The 20,548-nt window shown below is 45.3% G+C and overlaps 1 long non-coding RNA gene across 1 annotated transcript in view; it reads right to left on the bottom strand.

Annotated features, from left to right (window-relative positions):
- Positions 1-20,548, bottom strand: part of LOC148684471 (uncharacterized) — a 662,448-nt gene that overhangs the window by 548,462 nt on the left and 93,438 nt on the right. The window lies entirely within an intron of this gene.

The following is a 20,548-nucleotide window of genomic DNA, read 5'->3' as shown; positions in this document are numbered from 1 at the left end:
TTTGGCGGGTCAATTATAAATGGAATGTAATTTATGAAGTGTCATAGCAATGTTTATTTTTGTATGATTGTAACTATTTGTTTTATTACTCTGGAATTTCCAAAAGAAATAAAAAATAATAAGTTGCATTACTGAAATGAATGCACTTTTCAATGATATTCTAATTTTCCGAGTTTCACCTGTAGATTACCTAAGCAACCAATAAGTGGGAAGCATAGCTGCCAAGTTATCCCTTTTTTAAAGGGCTTTTCCATTATGCTGAATAGGCTTCCTCGCGAGAAAAGGGAAAACTTGGCAGCTATGGTGGGAAGTGGTGTGAACATAACTTGCACCTTAGGAGTTGATGTAACCAAGTGCTTTGCTAAGAAAGAACGCAAATTCCAGTCGCTTGTCCACATTGGTCTGGGTGAGCGTGGGACAAGCGTCTACATTGACTAACAGGGGCACTCCAGTGATTCAGTCTCTTCCTGCTCTCCCCACAGAGGGGATTGAACTCAGGACCTTCTCCCTGCAAATCAGATGCTCTGCCACTGAGCTATGGCCCTACCAAGTATTCATAAAACAGGGCACTTGCTCCTATGAGGTGGCAATGGTTCTGGACGCTGTGTGAGTCTGAAGACACGATGGCCCTACAGAGATCCCCTCTCCATTCTTCAATAAAAAGAATAGCTAGCTCACACACCCCACAGCCCGTTGCTGCCAACAACACACTTGATGGGTGCAGCGTAAACCAGCTCTTTGGGAAGGATCAAATCTCAACCGCACTTGCAGCTCAGCATCCCAATCTGAAATTTCAAAAAATAAAGGGAGACCCTCTCCTGTGCTTCCTCCCTCAATCACCCCTCCCAAAATAAAGTCTAATTAGTGTTAGTCTATTGGAGAGGAAGTTGAGCACGCTGCTCCACCACTGCCAAATAAAATTAAGGCCCAATTATTGATAAATGAAGAGTGGTTTGTGCTGGAGCCTGGCCTGCAGTCGGAGGAAATACATCTGTCATTTGGCCTGCTCAGGAGTCATTCATGTGTGGCATAACATCCTGTGCATCTATCATGCATCTGCAGATTTTTGTTTAAATTCACTTAGCTGTCTAACTAGATTCAGTCCTGGGTGCTTCGTACGGAGTGAGTATTTGGACTGACAGATGCAATTCTGGGGCTAAAACGGAGTGTGACTCAACTAGCTATCCCTGCATATTAATTATCATTGAACGCATTAACAGCTACCGGTAGAGGCTATATTTTGCTACCTGGGTGTGGGGTGTGTACATTTGTATACATGTAACAATTGCTCTCTTGCTCTGGGGCAGGTAGGCGGCAGGCTGCGGATCAATGGGCCATTGTTGTCTAGGGCATTTCTTATTACCATGAAAATTAAAATGTGTTTGAAACAGTGTAGTGGGGAGGAAGGAGGATGCCCCTCTTTTGCCCTTATGCAAATTCTATAAATTGGAAAAAAGTGGGTGTCGGGAGCTATGGGGGGCAGGCGTGGGGTAGCCGTTTCATAAATCTTAAATTGGCAAAATAGTTTATTAATTCCATTGTCAAATGCAAATGGAAAACAAACATTTGTTAAGATGATAAAATTGTAATGTCTGCGCGATTGTTTCGAAGCTGGCTCAGAGCCGTCAGCTGCAAGACTTATTTATCCTGCTGCACTAAAGTTTGATTTAAAGTTCATGTAATTTCATCATCTTATTGTAAGGAGAATTGAAAATAAATGTCACCTTCAAAGAGAAGAGCTAATCGAGTTTTCGTTCTCTCTCTCTTTCTCTCTCTCTCTCTCTCCCTCCCTCCCTCCCTCCCAGTCCCAAGTTCTGAGACAATATTCTGCAAGCAAGGCATAATGAAGTATCTGCCTGGGCAACTTTCACCATGGTATTATTTTCTTTAGCCTGGTCACATGATTCTTCTACCAACTCCTAAAAGGTTTGCAAAACCTTGTTGGAACTACTACTACTCTTTCTAGTCTTAGATTAAATAAATGTTATTTCAGAATGTTTCCCCAAACCTGCTGTAACATCAAGTGAGGAGGACATAACTGGGACTCATCTTCCAAGCAAGTATGGTTAGTTTTAGACCCCCATCTGCACTATATATTTAAAGCAGTATCATGCCACTCTGAATAGTCACAGCTCCACTCCCCCTCAGAGAATCCTGGAAACTGTAATTTGTTAATGGTGCTGAGAGGTGTTTTGAGACCCTTATTCCACTCACGGAGCTACATTTCCCAGAGATCCCTGGGAGGAGGAATTGGTTGTTAAACCTCTATGGGAATTGCAACTTTTTAAGGGGATGAAGGGTCTTCTAACAACACTCAACACCCTTAACAAACTGCTCAGTCTGCTCTCCAGGTGCTAACTGATGGTGGGGAAACTCAAGACCTCTCCTGCTATCCCTCTCCTTAGGGCTCTTTACACTTGACTTGGCCTGGATAGGCCTTCAAATAGAGGACTACTTCAAATAGCAACTGTCCTCTTTCTGCACTTCCAACAGAGTACTGATCTCCTTAATGTAGGTCACATGACCACCCTAATGTGAATTCTCCTACATCATGCCTGAGGTGAGGCAGCTTTGCCTTGGGTAGGTCACCTGTGGTTACCTTTTGCTAGTAGGCAAATGAAAATATCCTGGGCAAAATGACTTGCTTGCTCCAGAAACAGAATTTTGGACCCCCCCCCCCCCCCGTGCTCAAACTGAACACGTTAAGCATTGAAGCAGAATACCTTGTTTAAAATGTCGAGCCATTCTGTTGGAGGAAGATCCATTTCTGCATGTGAAATTTGGGCTCCTTCTTCTCTTTGACAAGGATGGAATTGGAAAAAAAACTGGGGATGTGTTTTTTTTTTAAAAAAAAAAATAATATTCCGCCTGCCCCCCATATAGCTTTGGAGTTATGATAGCGCAGGTGTTTTTATCCCTTCACCTCCATGTTTTCCCAGCTGCATTGTGACCCTGTTAACTTTCATCAAGAAGTAATTTTTGTGCTGCTGGTGACATATTTGTGTTTACAGAAGAATATGCAGAACAGCATTTGGTTCTCGGTGACTTGTGTATCCTCACAAAGGGAAGGGACATACTGGTACTTTCTCTCTTTTTTTAAGTCCTTCTTTTTGCAGCTTTGTTATTCTTTAGCAAGCAAACAAAAATATAATTTACAGGCTCAACTTCATGCCCAGTCACCTTCCCCTTTCTCTTATACCAGGACTGCCATGTTCCGCTGGGCAGTGGGGGCGGCAATGGCTCCACAGCTCCACAAAGCCCCATTGGCGGGGTGGGGTTGGGGGGTTGGATTGCACCCTAAGGCAAAATTTATGTTCTTTGGTTAACCACTTCCCTATATAATCTTATCCCTGGATTAAATACGAATAAGATTGGGTAGTGATGCATAGCTGTTTATTTGTACACCACTGTGGTTAAACCACTGAGCCTAGGGCTTGCTGATCAGAAGGTTGGCAGTTCGAATCCCTGTGACGGGGTGAGCTCCCGTTGCTTGGTCCCAGCTCCTGCCAACCTAGCAGTTCAAAAGCACGTCAAAATGCAAGTGGATAAATAGGAACCGCTACAGCGGGAAGGTAAACGGCGTTTCCATGTGCTGCTCTGGTTTGCCAGAAGCGGCTTTGTCATGCTGCGAGGGCGGGGGTGCCGGAGCGATCTCCGCCCCTCAGCACCAGGGCGTGCGACCTGCTCGAGACTGCCCTGCTCTGGTCCATGGGGTCACGAAGAGTCGGATACAAATAAATGACTAAACAACAACCACTTGTTTACAGTGAGATTAAATGAGCCCCCCCTCCCCCCTCAATCTCTCAGTCCTTGTTACACTCTGTGTGCTGTTTGCTAACACTCTAAAGTGAGGCAGGACTTACCTTTGCAGGTGAGGCAGGACTTACCTTTGCAGAAGCCATGTTGATTCTTCTTCAGCAAGACTTGTCCTTCTATATGTTTGGTCATTTTATTTCAATAATGCTTTTCATCAGTTTACCTGTAACAGACATTGAGCTTACTGGTCTGTCATTCTTTGCATTTTTCACCCCACACTGATGTCTTCTCTTTTTTAATGGTGATGCATTCATCACTTTCTAGTCCTCAGGTACAGAAGCTGACTTTAGGGACATGCTACATATTTTTGTTGCACTACCAGCAACTCTACACTTCAATTCTTCGAAAAGGGCTTGAGCAGTAGTCAGGTGATTATTAGACAAAGTTTTTGGAACCTACAGCAATATGGAATGGGCCTGCAGTAAACTCTAAAGGACCATTCCCCTCTGTATTCATGTTCACCAATTTTAATTAAGCTATCCCTTGGCATGCAAGTTTGCTCTCTCGGTTGCTTCTTCCAAGGTCTCACAACACCACAAATAAACAAGGAGATTCTTTGCACTTCAGAGACCATTGCCGTATGGCTTCCCAATCTCACCCATGAATCTAGAATAAAAATGCAGGCAGACCACATGGATTTACAAACTCACTGGATACAGCAAAATACCACCTCAGAACTTAAACAATGCTCACATTGCACAAAGCTGGAACAATTAAAAAGCTATGGATTTGGAGGGACTAGGAGGTTTCATCGTACCATACCATTGCTTGATGGCAAAACAAAGGCAGAAATATAAAGAAAAACTGGAAAGTATTAAGCGCTTTTAAATGCCTGATTTTATTTTACAAGGTGTAAATATTACACATTGCAGTTACATAGTAAATACCACATTACTAGGTAATTACACTTAAACATGGCCAACTACAGTACCTGCAAAAATAATTGCTACACTAAGAGCCATTATTCCGTCCCTTGATAACCCTATAGTTTAATAGTTGGGAGTGGGGGCAAATCATTTATTCCATCCACATATTTAAAAGAAAGAAAGAAACCCTGCCAGCCGTCCAAGGAACATGCACGATCAATAGAGGTTTATAAGGGGAGTGCTGTTGATGTAACCTAATAACCGCAGCATTACAAAAGGCAATAAGTGGTTTATGATAAAATGAGATGCAAAAGTGTGTCTAGCAAATGTTGGAGCTGTTTGGGGCCCCCAGAGGTGTCTGCGAGTCACTTGCTTTTTAATGTGGCACAAAGTGACTGTGTCAAAACATTCAAATTCCTCTCATAAGGCATCAGTACCAAAATGGCTGGTGTGATAATGCAATTTCTATTTTGCTGGTTTCAGACTGCAAAAAAACCAAAACCCTTGAACAATGGAACTTTGGTTTAAGAACAGCTTAGTTTATGAACAACTTGGATTAAGAACACTGCAAACCCGGAAGTAGGTGTTTTGGTTTGTGAACTTTCCTTTGGAAGCAGAACCATAGCTGCCAAGTCTCCCGCTGAAAAATGCGGGATCAGCAGCGGCGCAGCACCGGAAGTCGAATGACTTCTGGTGCCGCTCTGCTCAATTTCCGGTGCCCAGGCATGGGCAGAGCGGCACCCGAAATGGAGCCTCCCTGGCAGGTAGGAAATCCAGGGGATTTCCAGGATTTTTTTCCTATTCAGGATAACAGCGGGAAACGGATTAAAATCTGGGGACTTCCCGTGAAAAACGGGGGACTTGGCAACTATGAGCAGAACATGTTCCTGCTGAGTGTGTTCCCTTTGTAAATTGTGTACCCACTGCTATGGGAAAGTACGCCTTGGTTTAAGAACGCTTTGGTTTAAAAATAGACTTCCAGAACAGATTAAGTTCGTAAACCAAGGTACCACTGTATATTGATCTATTAAAGAGACACTAGGCTCTTCCACTCTTACCTTTTGCTCTGCACTTTCTAGATACTTTCCAGGTCTGTGTCCAACAGCTTTCTCTCCCCCCCCCCTTTCTCCAGGAAAATCTTGTGTTGGGGGTGGGGGGCGTTATTTGGTTGTTTTTGTTTTTATTATGCATTTTGTACATATCAGAGACACTTGCATGTCAAAAATATATACAGTGGTATCTTGGTTGTTGAACGGCTTGGCTCCCAAACAAACCGGCTCCCAACCTCCGCAAACCCAGAAGTGGGTTTTCCAATCTGCAAATGTTTTTTGGAAGCTGAATGTCCAACGTGGCTTACGTGGCTTCCGATTGAGTGTAGGAAGTTCCTGCAGCCAATCGGAAGCCATGTTTTGGTTTTCGAACAGCTCTGGGAGTCGAATGGACTCCCAGAATGGATTAAGTTTGGCAACCAAGGTAAAAAGGTAAAGGTAAAGGACACCTGACAATTCAGCCCAGTCACGAACGACTCTCGCTTTACTGGCCGAGGGAGCCGGCGTTTGTCAGCAGACAATTTCGAACAGCCAACCTTCCGATCGGCAAGCCCTAGGCTCAGTGGTTTAGACCACAGCACCACCCACGTCCCTGACAACCAAGGTAAAGGTAAAGGGGACCCCTGACCACGCCACCGGGACTCTACCTAGAGCCGGCCCCGGACCAGAGCTCGCCAAGCACTCCTGCCTTGCACTGCCTCCCGCAGCTTGGTCAAACTCATGATCATAGCTTCGAGAACACTGTCCAACCATCTCGTCTTCTGTCGTCCCCTTCTCCTTGTGGCCTCCGTCTTTCCCAACATCAGGGTCTTTTCCTGGGAGTCTTCTTTTCTCATGAGGTGGCTGAAGTATTGGAGCCTCAGCTTCATGATCTGTCCTTCCAGTGAGCACTCAGGGCTGATTTCCTTAAGAATGGATAGGTTTGATCTTCTTGCAGTCCATGGGACTCTCAAGAGTCTCCTCCAGCACCATAATTCAAAATCATCAATTCTTCAGCGATCAGCCTTCTTTATGGTCCAGCTCTCACTTCCATACATCACTACTGGGAAAACCATAACTTTAACTATACGGAGGCAAATAAAAAAAAAAGTAGTATAAACACTGACAACTGGGAAACACTGGCCTGCGAGTGCTCCAGTTGAGAACAGATGAAAGGGAGAAATGTGCTAAGAGGAAGGCACGCTTGGCAAATCCACACCATGATCAACTCCTGCCCGGAAACCAATGTCCCCACTGTGGAAGGACATGTGGATCCAGAATTGGCCTCCACAGTCACATACGGACCCATTGTTAAAACTGTGTTTGTGGAAGACAATCTTACTCGGATATGAGTGATTGCAGAAGAAGAAGAAGAAGAAGAAGAAGAAGAAGAAGAAGAAGAAGAAGAAGAAGAAGAAGAAGAAGAAGAAGAAGAAGAAGAAGGATAGCTTGTACTCGTGCTACCATTCCCAAAAATGCTGCATCTGGATTACAGATTCCTTCTGCTTGTCTGAACAACAGATTCCTTGAAAGTTATAGGCTTGGTAAGGTTGGTCCTCCCCCCCCCCCCGCTTTAAAACATTCATTAAATAACACACACGCTTACCACAGATGTTTAACTTTCCCCAGATGTTCCTCAAGGTATCTGTGACAAGTTGGCTAATTTCTTGTAGTCATTCGGGAGGAGGTGGCTCTTTTTGCTACCTTGTTTAATCCCTTTGTAAAGCAAGGGGCCTGCTTCAGGAAGGGAAGATGGGATGCAGGGAGCTGCCTCAGGGAGCCGTGTAAAAGGATTGCTACGTTGTCAAACGCTATAATGTGTTATGACATAGATCAGCTGTTGTTTTCCAGTCTCGCAGGAAACCTTGTGGAATCTCATTTCTTTGACTGTATTAAATTATCTGTAAATGTTGTCCTTTTAAACTGACACTCAAGGCCCCCTTCATCAGGGCATTAAGACACGGATTGCTTCAATGGCAGAATCCCTTCAAAGCTATTGTGTCTTCGGAGGATTTGTGGTCTACCTTTACTTTTGCATCAAACTAACTTAATAAATAGAGGGCTAGGGGAGAATCGTTACTATAGCAATCCCCATGGTAACACAGAAATTGCCACAAACAGCCGTCCTCCAAGAATAAACCCCCCTAGAAGAGCTCCAATGTGAGCAAAGCAGAACTTACCTCTGAGGTCATTTTGATTTTTAAATTCAACAAGATTGGAACTGTATTGAAAGTTATGGAAAAGAAGAAGAGGTGATGCTCTCGCTTAAGAAACCAAGTTACATGGCTCATAAAACAATAGTATCCCAGCCCTCTCGACAGACCGATTTTGCTTCCTTCTATATAATCCCGTAGACTAAAATTATGTACGCCCCTAGGGAATCATAGCGGTCGAGTTCTCCCTTTTTTTTAAAGGGAAATTCTCTTATGCTCCATAGGCTTCCTCGTGAGAAAAGGGAAAACTTGACAGCTATGTAGGGAATATAAAAAACAACAACACTTTTTTATAGACTTGGAGGAACAGGAATGCGTTTTAGATAAACTTACGTTGGATGTTTCAATTTTATTGTCAGAGCAATCCAGAAGTGGAGGAAAGGGGAACTGGAGGTGGACAAACCACCCCATCACAAGCCCTACTGAGCTGACACCAGCAGGGGGGAAGGTGGGAAATGCAAAAGCATGAAAAAATGATGATGGAGGAGATGATAAGCTATGAAAGTTTCTGCATCTGCAAGTAGGCTGCCTCCATTGGCAGATCTCCTTCTCTGCCTGTGGATCTCTCTTTCTTTCTAAGGAGGGGGAGAACTATACTCTCCTATAGTCCTCATGTAGTGGGATGTATGGAAGTGAGAGCTGGACCATAAAGAAGGCTGATCGCAGAAGAATTGATGCTTTTGAATTATGGTGCTGGAGGAAACTCTTGAGAGTCCCATGGACTGCTAGAAGATCAAACCTATCCATTCTTAAGGAAATCAGCCCTGAGTGCTCCCTGGAAGGACAGATCGTGAAGCTGAGGCTCCAGTACTTTGGCCACCTCATGAGAAGAGAAAACTCCCTGGAAAAGACCCTGATGTTGGGAAAGATTGAGGGCATTAGGAGAAGGGGACGACAGAGGACAAGATGGTTGGACAGTGTTCTCGAAGCTACGAACATGAGTTTGACCAAACTGCGGGAGGCAGTGGAAGACAGGAGTGCCTGGCGTGCTATGGTCCATGGGGTCACGAAGAGTCGGACACGACTAAACGACTAAACAACAACAACAACAATAGTCCTCATGACATTCTCTCAGGGAGCATAGGATTGCAACCAGCATAGGATTGCAACCATATACCAGTGATATATATCTGAAGAAATCTGAATGTTTTCCTTGGCATGGACTGCATCATTCTATTTGAGGTCCCAGGGCTCTTGTTACTCCTTGAATTTTTTTGGAGAATATAGTTATGTATATCTAGTTATGCATATCTTCATCTCCAAGCATTTCCATCCAACTTTTCTATCTAAAACAAAGCAGCTATCAAGAACACGTAAAATGTAAAAAGTCAGAATTGATGAAAATCATTGAAAAATGCTAAAAACTAAAACAGCACGTGAGTGAATATTATCGCTTTTATTAACTAAATTTATATATTTGGCCATCAGTAAACACAGCGGGTGGCGCTGTGGGTTAAACCACAGAGCCTAGGGGCTTGCTGATCAGAAGGTCAGCGGTTTGAATCCCTGTGACGGGGTGAGCTCCCATTGCTCAGTCCCAGCTCCTGCCAACCTAGCAGTTTGAAAGCATGTCAAAGTGCAAGTAGATAAATAGCTTGGAAATTAAACAAAGGGTCTGCTGGTTTCTCTTTAAGGTTTCCAGACTCAAAAGAGAGCAGGGCAATTAAAGGCACAGAAGTCCTGTCCTCTATTGAGTCTGGCAACCCTACCTGTGACGTCCCACCAGGTATAAAGCATTGGAAGATCCCTAAAGATTCCCCTTAACCTAGTTGTGATGGCCTGGGACTTGGGCTCGGACTCGGAGCCAGAGGAATCGCAGCCTGTACTGGACCCTCTGCCTGGGACATCGGCTGAACCAATTTGGGGCCTGGTCCTGAGGAGCCTCAGTCCGCTCAACCTCCTCTGCAGCAAGCATCAGCTGAGCCGAGTCTGGGGCCTGAGCCTGCCTTGGTTCCAGATGCAAAGGATACCTCGTTGCCATCAACTGGGTCGTCACCAGCAGCTGGCCCACTGCCGGCTGGGGCTGAGGCGGCTCCTGGGTCCAGTAATCCCCCGGCATCTCCTGAGCTGCAGAGACTCAGGGCTGATAGAAAAAGAGACCTGAGTACTTGCAGGAGGAGTGCTCGCCTCCAGGCGAGGTGAGGAAGTGAGTTGCCAGGGGATCGGGGCTGTCCGTTACCACGTTCTAGATAAAAGGTGGCCAAACCCCGCCCCGGGTTGCAGGAGCAACATTGTTGGTTGTTAGACCCTGCTAGTGTACCTGCCTGGCTTTCATGCCTGTGCTTCTGACCTACGCACCTGTTCCTGACCTATGCAACTGTTCCTGACCTCACCTGATGCCCTACCCTGCTCCCAGCTTTGGCTACTTCAGACTGCCTCGACCCTGAACCTTTGAACCATGGACTATGCCTCCTGGGTAACCCTAGGGACCAGCACAGTAATAATGCCTTTGCATACCTAAAGGTATTCTCCCCAAATTAATCACCTGCCTGTACTCAGTGATTCAGGAGCAACCAACCCATGCTACTCCCCAGATGCCAGTTGAATTAGTCTCAGCAGTGTGCAGAAGGTGAAAAAACAAGGGGTTATAAGGGCCAATCAAGGTATTCCCACCAGCCCCTAAATCTCTGTTGGAGGCAGCATTACTGAATAACCTTTTCTGGGAATAGCAAGTGCTGTTGCAATCAGGTTCTCTTTCTGGGTTTCCCATAAAAGTCTGGTTGTCTTCTGTGAGAACAGGATGCAGGACTAGATGAGCCTTTGGCCTGATCCAGCAGGGCTTTAATATGTCCTCATGATTAACTCTTGCTGCGTGGAAATCAGATGAACCAAGTATAATTAATTTACAGAATTTGCCTTTTGAGTGAATTCCAGAAATTAGGGTTTGTTTGTTTATTAAAGAAGTTTAAAAGCTTGTTATCATGAGCCATGATATCCAAAGGAATTCCGCACCTTCAGAGGCTGTTCTTCTGATTACAGATGTTGGGGAAGACAACAGGAACATCTGGACTTCCCACAGATAACTGTTTGGGCATCTTCGGAGACAGAGTATCATATTTTGGCCCAATCCATTAAGACAATTCTCAAACAATCCTGAAGCTAATGGCTGAACTTGATAAAGAGGTCAAAAGTCCTGCATTTTGAGCTTGCTGTTAGTAACAGGAAACATTTTAGCATTTGCGGTACAGTAACTGCATCATTCTTCTCTCGAATGTACAGTGCTCTCTTTAAGGCAGGAGTTGTTGTGCTCTCTAATAATGCACTGTATTTTTAGAATTGTCCAAGAAACAATTATAGGTTTCACTGACTGCAGAGGCAGAAGAAGCCAGTAAATAAGATCTTGGAGAGAGACATTGATTTATAAGAGGCTACAGGCCCTTTCAAGTCTTTCAAAAGGATGGGAGGAACAGGCAAAGAGAGAGAGAGAGATTCCAAGACAGCCTTAGGGACGGCAGGGGGGAGAGTTCAGTTACAAACACCATGCGGCAAGAACAAAGTCGGAAGCAGCCTCAGATATGTGTACAATCTATTAAATCTCCCCGTCTGTTTTTGGTGATATTTAGCAATCCTAATAGAAGCCCCCTGGAAATGAAGGAAGGCTCTGAAGCAAGCATCAGCCTTGTTCTTTTGTTTGTTCATTCATTCAAAAATCAACCTATCACTGTGAAATTATGATAACTAATAGACCGCAACAACTGTTTTGTATACTTAGTTTTTTCCTCCTGGTATTTCCGAGGTTCTTGCAGAGGGTGTAGGAGGATGCCACAGACAGGGCTGGGGGATTTAATTCAGTTTGCATTGAAGGCTGACCCTGCCTCATTTGAACCTTCTGAAACAACATGAGAGTCAAAACGCAGTCATCCTACAAAATTCGCTAATCTCTGAATATTGCAATGCAGTTCTTTGGCCAAGTAATCCTAGAATTGAAGAGTTGGGAGGGTCATCTCGTCCAAGCCTTTGCAATGCAATATTCCTTTTGGCCAACATGGGGCTTGACCCCATGGCCCTGATGCATACAAAAATACATGTACCAGGATGAATGGTGCACAAACATGAATGTACTAGTGAGAATGATATTAAAAAGACATTACATTCGGGAACAGGTCTTTGCAAAAAATGTGCACGCTAGGCAAAATGGCATATAAACATGCAATCTTAGGGAAAATTTGCTTATACATTTTCACGAGGACTCTTTAAAAGAATGCAATCTGATATGAAAATGTGGATAACTGAACTTAAGGTTGGAAAACTGATAAGCCGAGAGAGAAACCAAAATTGACAGATTCACCCATCCTTAGCTGGTCCCTCTTTTCTCAAATCCTTTTCTTGAGATTTTTGTAGAGCAAGAAGAGTGATGGCACCTCTCTCTATTATTTATATGGTGCCATAAATGGATATTTTACTTTAAAAGCAAAATCGTAAAAATAATAATATAAATGAACAAAGAGGTCTCTGGCCCATGGAGCTTGAAATCTCATGCTCATATCTACAGGTATGTGCTGTTTCACATGTTGTGTGTACATCTCCTAATGTCTCATTATGTGTTTATATGGTTCCAGCTCAGAGCTGGCCTCCAATAAACTCACATGAGATGTGTCTGCCCAGGCTGCAATACTCCACTGACTGCTCCCCCCCTGTTCAAATTAAGCAGGCAGCTCCATAATCTGTATGGTCTCACAAGAGCGTAAGAAGAGCCCTACTAAGTTAGACCAAAGGTCTATCCAGTCCAATATCCTGTTGCCCACAGTGGCCAACCAGATGTCCCCAGGAAGCCAACAGGCAGGGCACAAATGCAATAGCCCTTTTCCTGCTGCTGTTTCCCAGTGGCTGGTGTTCAGAAGCATACTGGTGTCTCTGATTCTGGAGATAGCCTGGCTAGGCTAGGCCCAATTTGGGAATAGCCACAGAGGAGTTTAGGGGCATGCTGTCATCTTGCACTGGGGTGCCACACAGCTTCCTTACAGTAATAGTACCACTGTATTCTGCTCTGGTCAGACCTCACCTGGAATACTGTGTCCAGTTCTGGGCACCACAGTTCAAGAAGGATACTGACAAGCTGGAACGTGTCCAGAAGAGGGCAACCAAAATGGTCAAAGGCCTGGAAACGATGCCTTATGAGGAACGGCTTAGGGAGCTGGGTATGTTTAGCCTGGAGAAGAGAAGGTTAAGGGGTGATATGATAGCCATGTTCAAATACGGTATATAAAAGGATGTCATATAGAGGAGGGAGAAAGGTTGTTTTCTGCTGCTCCAGAGAAGTGGACATGGAGCAATGGATTCAAACTTCAAGAAAGAAGATTCCACCTAAACATTAGGAAGAACTTCCTGACAGTAAGAGCTGTTCAGCAGTGGAATTTGCTACCAAGGAGTGTGGTGGAGTCTCCGTCTTTGGAGGTCTTTAAGCAGAGGCTTGACAGCCATATGTCAAGAATGCTTTGATGGTGTTTCCTGCTTGGCAGGGGGTTGGACTGGATGGCCCTTGTGGTCTCTTCCAACTCTATGATTCTATGATTCCTTCCTTCCCTTGTTGTGCGGGGCAGCAAACCCTCCTTCCATGTGCAGTATCTTGCTCTCCATTTGCGTTCATTGTGGTTTGTGGATAGAGTGGGCAGTTTAGGGGGAAAAAAAAGATGGAGTAGGGTGCTGTGGTGCGTGGAAAATGCTGTCTTGGGGCAGTGGGTTTGCATTTAATGGACTCCTGTTCCCTACCAGCCCTGCGTGTCTGTGATTCACATATTGCTCACATTAGTCAGGGATTAATGGTTCCATTCCAGGTTAATTGCATATAGATTTAGGAACCTGATCTTACACTAAGTAGCGGCTGAAACAGCTGTGAGCGAAAGTAGGCAAAATGTTAGCAGGTGCCTTACAAACTCCGATATATACTGCTCTAATAAATCAACCTCTGTTCTGAGTGGCATTCCCTAAAACAACTCGGCTATTCAAGAACTGGGCCTCACCTCATCAAGAGGACCACGCAGGGCATGCAAAATTGAGAGGCAGTGCTAATTTTGTTTTCTTTCCTCTTCGTACAGGAAATGTGAGATTAGGTCTCGCCGGTTGGGCCTGCAGACTGAAACAGCTATTTATATTCGCAGGGTGGGGGCTGCTATACATCGGGGACAACAAGCGTTCCCTCTAACGCATTTGCTCACTGACCAGCACATAGGGAACTGTTTTCGCAGGCAGCCTTCCAGGAGGCAACACCCGAAAAAAGGCCAGTCCTTTGCCCATTCATTCAACTCTTTCTGCGAACAAAGGCTCTGTGATTAATTCGTCAAACTCTCGCGGCACACTCACTCGTGCCCAGGAGGCTTGTGCAGTGTTTGGGGGTCACTACTTATGAAAAGGGACGGCGAGAAATTCAATTCTGTTCACATTTAAAGGCGAACTTGCCTAATACAAAACAATACGTGGACCGAAATACAACCATCCACAGTGATTTTTGGAATGCAGCTGGTGTGCACCAAAATGCATATGCTGGGGTAAATAATCCACAAAAGCACACCTTAGTAAAAACAACATGCGAAAATTTTGTTGTTTTAGCTTTGCAAAACTGTGTATATTAAGGAAAATTTCATTCAAACGTATGTATAGTCAGAGATAGTCATACCAGACTCTCCAAGTGTCCCTATTTTCCAGGGACAGTCCCAGATTTACAGAAGCTGTCATGGTTTCTGGTTTGATCCTGGAATGTCCCGCTTTTCCTATTTTCATCGAATAAATGTTGGAGGGTATGGGGTTATGCGACCCCCAAGCCAAGGAGATAGGTTACTATACAACCTTTAGAAGAATTTGAAGACAGCCCTGTATGGGGAAGGGTTTTTTTTACTGTTTACTGTTTTATTGTTTTTATGTATGTTGGAGGGGCAACCTAGTCAGATGGGCAGGGTACAAATAATAAAACTATTATTGTTATGGAATGGGACATCCCTATTTTCATCAGAGAAATGTTGGGGGGGGTACGTCATACTAAAATGCTGATGAATTTCCACAAGGACTTCTTTTTAAAAAAATAAAAATGAATCGGAAACTGATGTGGTGAACTGAACGTTAGACTGGGGAAATGAGAAACTGAGAAAAAATGGTCATGTTTGCCAATCCCTATTTATGCATCACACACACACACAGAGAGAGAGAGAGAGAGAGAGAGAGAGAGAGAGAGAGAGAGAGAGAGAGATTACAGGACAGTGCCCAGCTTTGTTCCCTTGAGTATTTGCAGCAGCAACAATCCAAGCAAAGGGATGTGGTGATGGGAGCATATATCAATAAAACTACCACCATTCTTAGCGGGAAACCAATCCATCTGGGAGTTGGGTTCAAGGGTTTGCGTGTGGTGTTGAATTGCAGAAACAGGACAAGAATCTCTGCTGGCCAGCTGCCACATAAGGACTTGAGCCTTGTAGGCTAAGAAGTCTCCTGGGCAAGAAACTCTATTAAAGTAAGTATATCTCCATTTGTACCAAAAATGAAAGTGGGGAAGGCAAATGTTCTATCTACTCTATGAGTTAGGAATGGGGAACCTGTGACCCTCCAGATGCTGTTGGGACTCCGGCCCTGTGGGTAGCTCAGTTAGTAGAGCATGAGACTTGTTATCTTAGGGTTGTGGGTTCAAGCCCCATGTTGGGCAAAAGTTTCCTGCATTGCAGTTGGTCCCTTCCAACTTTACTATTCTATGAACTCGGCATGGGCAATAGTCAGGGGTGATGCGAGTCGTAGTATGGCAACATCTCGAGGGCCACAGGCTCCTCATCCCAGTTGTAATTGTTCAAAGAACAGTAAGAGTGAATGTTCATAATGTGCACCAACACAGGAAGTTAGAGTGAGCTGCACTTCCTGTGTTCCCGCTTATCATCATTATCGCCTGAATCCGCTTCAAGTTGCAAAATGAGCCGCAAAGGGTCAAAACTGGGTAAGAGTCCATGATCTGCACCTCAGCATCCGTTTGGGGATAAGTTTGGCTCTTAATCAGGGCTGACAATTAGGCCATACAGTTAATATTTTTACAGCTGTTTTATTAATAACACATACAGTGCATCCAGCCAGGATTTGTTGGAGACACCTCAGGAAAACGAATGATGTAAATAACAGATGGAGGCAGAATATTCTTACAAACAGGCATAAAGATATTCCCATCTTGTTTAGAAGGAATTTAAATAGACAGATTGTAGATAAACAGGCAGACCAAAAAGAAGCGAGAGTGTGTGTGTGTTGGAGGGAGGGCGGGAGAAATCCCAGGAGGGGAAGGGTGGATGGGTGGAAGAGGAAACAGAGACTTTAATATGCACCCAGCACAATACGTAGAACGCTCCTCTTCATATATTTCTATGTATAATGTGATTTACTTGCTGCACTTGAAAGACCCGCGCAAATTAACAGTAGCAGTTGAAAAGGCAGCAGTGCCAAGAGGTTGCTGCATCACACTCTCCTCCCCCCTGCCTGCCGCCTGCTCTTCCCCCAGTTGTGGGCTTTTACAAACAGATGGTACTGAGAAGGAATGGCTGACAACAATTCCTCTTCATGGTACTTCTCTGTGCCTTCCATATTTTGTCAGCACCTTTCTTCCACTCAGGGCGCTTACTCTTGTTGACTTCTTTTGGACAAAACTGCTTCCCTTCCCAGTGGGGTGGAGTTGCAGGCAGGCCACGAGCATTCCACGTGTACAGCGAGGGGCGTGGCAATGCCGCCCGTGTCATTGAGAGTCCCGGCCGTGTCACACCCCACAGCCGACCAATCTGGTCTACCGGAGGGGGGGGCGTGGCTTACCCAATTTAAACCCCTGTGCGGCCGGGGATCAGTCTCCTTTTCTCCTGACTCTTGTTGACTTCTTTTGGACAACAGGGTATTTGGACAATAGAGTAAGAAGGCAAATTGGCCCTAAATGGCCTCGGTCCAGTATACCTGAAGGAGCGTCTCCACCCCCATCGTTCTGCCCGGACACTGAGGTCCAGTACCAAGGGCCTTCTGGCGGTTCCCTTGTTGCGAGAAGTCAAGTTGCAGGGAACCAGGCAGAGGGCCTTCTCGGTGGTGGAGCCCGCCCTGTGGAACGCCCTCCCATCAGATGTTAAAGAGAAAAACAGCTACCAGATTTTTAGAAGACATCTGACGGCATCCCTGTTTAGGGAGGCTTTTAATGTTTAATAGACCATAGTACTTTAATATTTTGTTGGAAGCTGCCCAGAATGGCTGGGGAAACCCAGCCAGATGAGCAGGGTATAAATAATAAATTATTATTATATTATTATTGCAAAGGAATGCAAACAAGATGCAGAGTAAGAGGATAATGTAGGTGCAGAAACCTCATTTAGGGCGCATTCACTGTTTTCCTGTTTATAGTGCTAGAGCCTCTGTCCTGGATTCTAACATTCCTGTTACACTGCATCGCCTGTTGCATTGTGGAACTGTGACTTTTGGATCAATTGCTAAATTTTACATGGCAGTAAGGAGCTGCACGCCAGAATACTACTCTGAATTTCCACCATGTGAAATTGCAATGCAAAACTCCCACAATGTTCTGGGTTAATGGGGCCGCAAAGGGGTCTTGCCCCCCCCCCGATGCAAACAACACTGAAACAAGCGCTAAACTTCCTCTAGATTCCATTACTCCTCCAGAAGTGGGTTTAATGTTGTGTGAAAGGATCACATAAAATACAGAAATTATCAGATGAGGAGATGTTGGGAAAATGGAATAAAGTGCTGTTTGGATGCAGCCTTTGTGTCTGGGTTGGGGAAGGAAATGGAAAGTGACCCTGGGCTACTCGTTGACACCACAAAATCAAGCCACAGTTGCTTACTGAGTGCCTTCAAAATGGCTTTTCTTCAGGCTGTTTTTCAAGAGACGAAAACACTGGCTGATCGAAGGTGTATCAATAAGAATTCATCCCCAAGCTCGACCTCCATCCTGCATGGATCATTGAATCATAGAGTTGGAAGGGACCGTGAGGATCAACTCCCTACACCGCAGGAATCTTTTGCTCAATGTAGGACTGAAACCCCATGCCCCTGAGATTAAGAGTCTTGTGCACTTGGATACATTTTCCTCTAACGTGAAACAAAGTTGACTGAAAGTTCAGTGCAAAGCAAGCGCAAGAAGCTTGCCCCCTGCTGAGAGGCACAGCAGCCATCACAGCCTCCCTAGGCACTAGCCCCTAACTTTCCCGCCTCTCTCTCTGCTTTACTTTGCCACTGCCTCCCCTTCACTCCACGGCTCAGATTCCTCTTCTGCCTTCTGCCTTTCAGACCATCTTACTATGGCTGTCTCAGAGTGAGGCACCATGGACAAAGTGGCTTTGTCCATGGTGCCTCACTCACCCATCCCTTCTAGTTCCTCCACCCAGAGGGCCCTCTATGCCCCAGGAGGACTTTGAGCTTCCAAGAGCTCTTGATGGGCCCCTTACTCAAAGAGTTCTGGGACCCTTTCCGTCACAGGATCTCTCTCAGCTGTTTGTCGGCAGGGGAAGTCTCTTCATTTGCCTTCTCTTCATTACTAGGCTGCACAACAAGAGTCCAGAATCTCCCCATGGTACAATTGCTCTTGAACAGAAAGTTCCAGTTTGATGCATCCATATGAGTGATAGTGAAGAAACACTCCACCGAATGTTGGTATACACTCCTTACGTAAAATGAGAACAGAGCAGGGATGGAGCACATGGGGGCATCTGAGGTGGGGCTGGAGCATGTGCCCCCATGCTCCCTACTCATGCTGGCATTCCCTGACGAGGCATGACACCAGAAGAAAGCCTTTTCTTTTTCAGTTGTGTGACTTCTTTTTCAGAGCTGACAAGCAAAACAAAACAGGATATTCAGATCCAGGCTAGATGCTCTGGCCCTGTACCTTTGCTTCATAAAGCTGTTCCACTGAGGAAGTGATATGTAAAAGAACAGTTGGGACTCTGCCCTCTGACTTTGACACAATGCTAATAGTCTAAACAATGGCAAAAGACTAAAGCTGTGCAGTAAACAGGAAGCTTTGTGTCATGCCGAGGGTGTTGATGTGGTACGCTCGAAAGAAATGGAGTCTGGTCACTCAGGGTGAGGAGTCTGTAAAATATTTGATTTCAGTTACATTGTGGTCAGGCTGAAGAAACCACAAGTGAGCACTTAACAGATTCAGCTGTGTCAGTTGCTAACCCACAGAACGATTCGTTAGATAAGAGTATTCTTCCTACCCTCTTACTGGGACCGACACATTTCTCTGGGATTTCAGTCCTCATGTTCTCACAAAGGGAAAGAGGAAGAGGACATGACCAAAACAGGGTGTGCCTGCGAGCGTCATGGGAAGGATTTTCTTGATTCGAATGGTGTTAATGGAACATGTGCAATGCCAAAAAACAAGAACAAAAACAACAACAAAAACCAATGGAATTTGTTGTGGTTCCAGAACAAAGAATTGCGCAAGGAGTCGCTCTCTTTCCAAATGGCTCTGCTTTGTCCTTAAGGGCAAATTCAACAAGTGACAAACAGGGTGTCACCATAGGTCAGAGATGGGAGACCTATGGCCACCCAGCTGTTGATTGCCTCCAATACCTATCATGCCCACTTAGTCTGGTCAGTGGTCAGGGATGATGGGAGGACAGGTGCATAACTCTGCCCTTCCTCCCAAAATTGCATAGAATCATATAAGTCCAACTCATATGAGTTGGAAGGGACCCCAAGGGTCTTGTAGTCCAACCACCTTCAATGCAGGAATCACAGCTGAAGAATCTCTGGCAGATGGTTGCCCAAGCTCTGTTTCAAAAACTCCAGTGAAGGAGAGTCTACCACAGGCATCCCCAAACTTCGGCCCTCCAGATGTTTTGGACTACAGTTCCCATCATCCCTGACCACTGGTCCTGTTAGCTAGGGATCATGGGAGTTGTAGGCCAAAACATCTGGAGGGCTGCAGTTTGGGGATGCCTGGTCTACCACATTCCAAGGTAGTCCACTCTTCCTAATGTTTGCTCAGGTTTTCCTCCCTTGTAATTTAAATCCATTGGTTCAGGTCCTACCTCTGGCACAGCAGAAAACAAGCTTGCTCCATCTTCCATGTGACAGTCCTTTAGCTATTTGAAGATGATTGTCATATCTCCTCTCAGTCTTCTCTTCTTCAAGCTAAACATACCCGATGTCAAGGATTGGCCGGCTGAGGAAGAGTGGTAGAGGCTGGCCTCCTAAGAGCTCCATAGGGAAGGCACAGAAGAAGAATTGGAGCCTGGAGCCTGGTGGTGGTGGGACACTGGCCTCACCTCAGAGGAGGGGACAATCTGGAGGGTACTAGAAGCAGGAAGCTTGAGGGATCACAAAGAGGCAGAAGCAGGCACAGGGCATGACCAAACCAGTATAGACATCACTGAGACAGGAGTGCAAACATGCTGGGAATGTGGGTTTGGGAAAGCAGATCTTTTCTTGAAGTGTTTGGAGGCAGACAGGTTGTGAATCTATAGCAGTGAACAGAGGAGGAATGACCGCTGGGAGGAGCTCGGAGAGAAGAAACGCCATGGTGCATCTGCAGCAGCACAACAGGATGCCTTCATCTGCCCCAGCTGCAACAAAACATGTCTCTCCCTTATTGGTCTCTACAGCCACAGCAGGCGACGCAACCTTCTAACAGTTTGACTTCACCCCCAAAGGTGCATTCCTTCATGGT

This window comes from Zootoca vivipara, chromosome 10, assembly GCF_965207765.1.
Source record: "Zootoca vivipara chromosome 10, rZooViv2.hap1.1, whole genome shotgun sequence".
In the NCBI taxonomy this organism is placed as follows: Eukaryota; Metazoa; Chordata; class Lepidosauria; order Squamata; family Lacertidae; genus Zootoca; species Zootoca vivipara.
The sequence above is the reverse complement of the archived record's forward strand: the minus strand, read 5'-3'. Positions and strand labels throughout refer to the sequence as shown.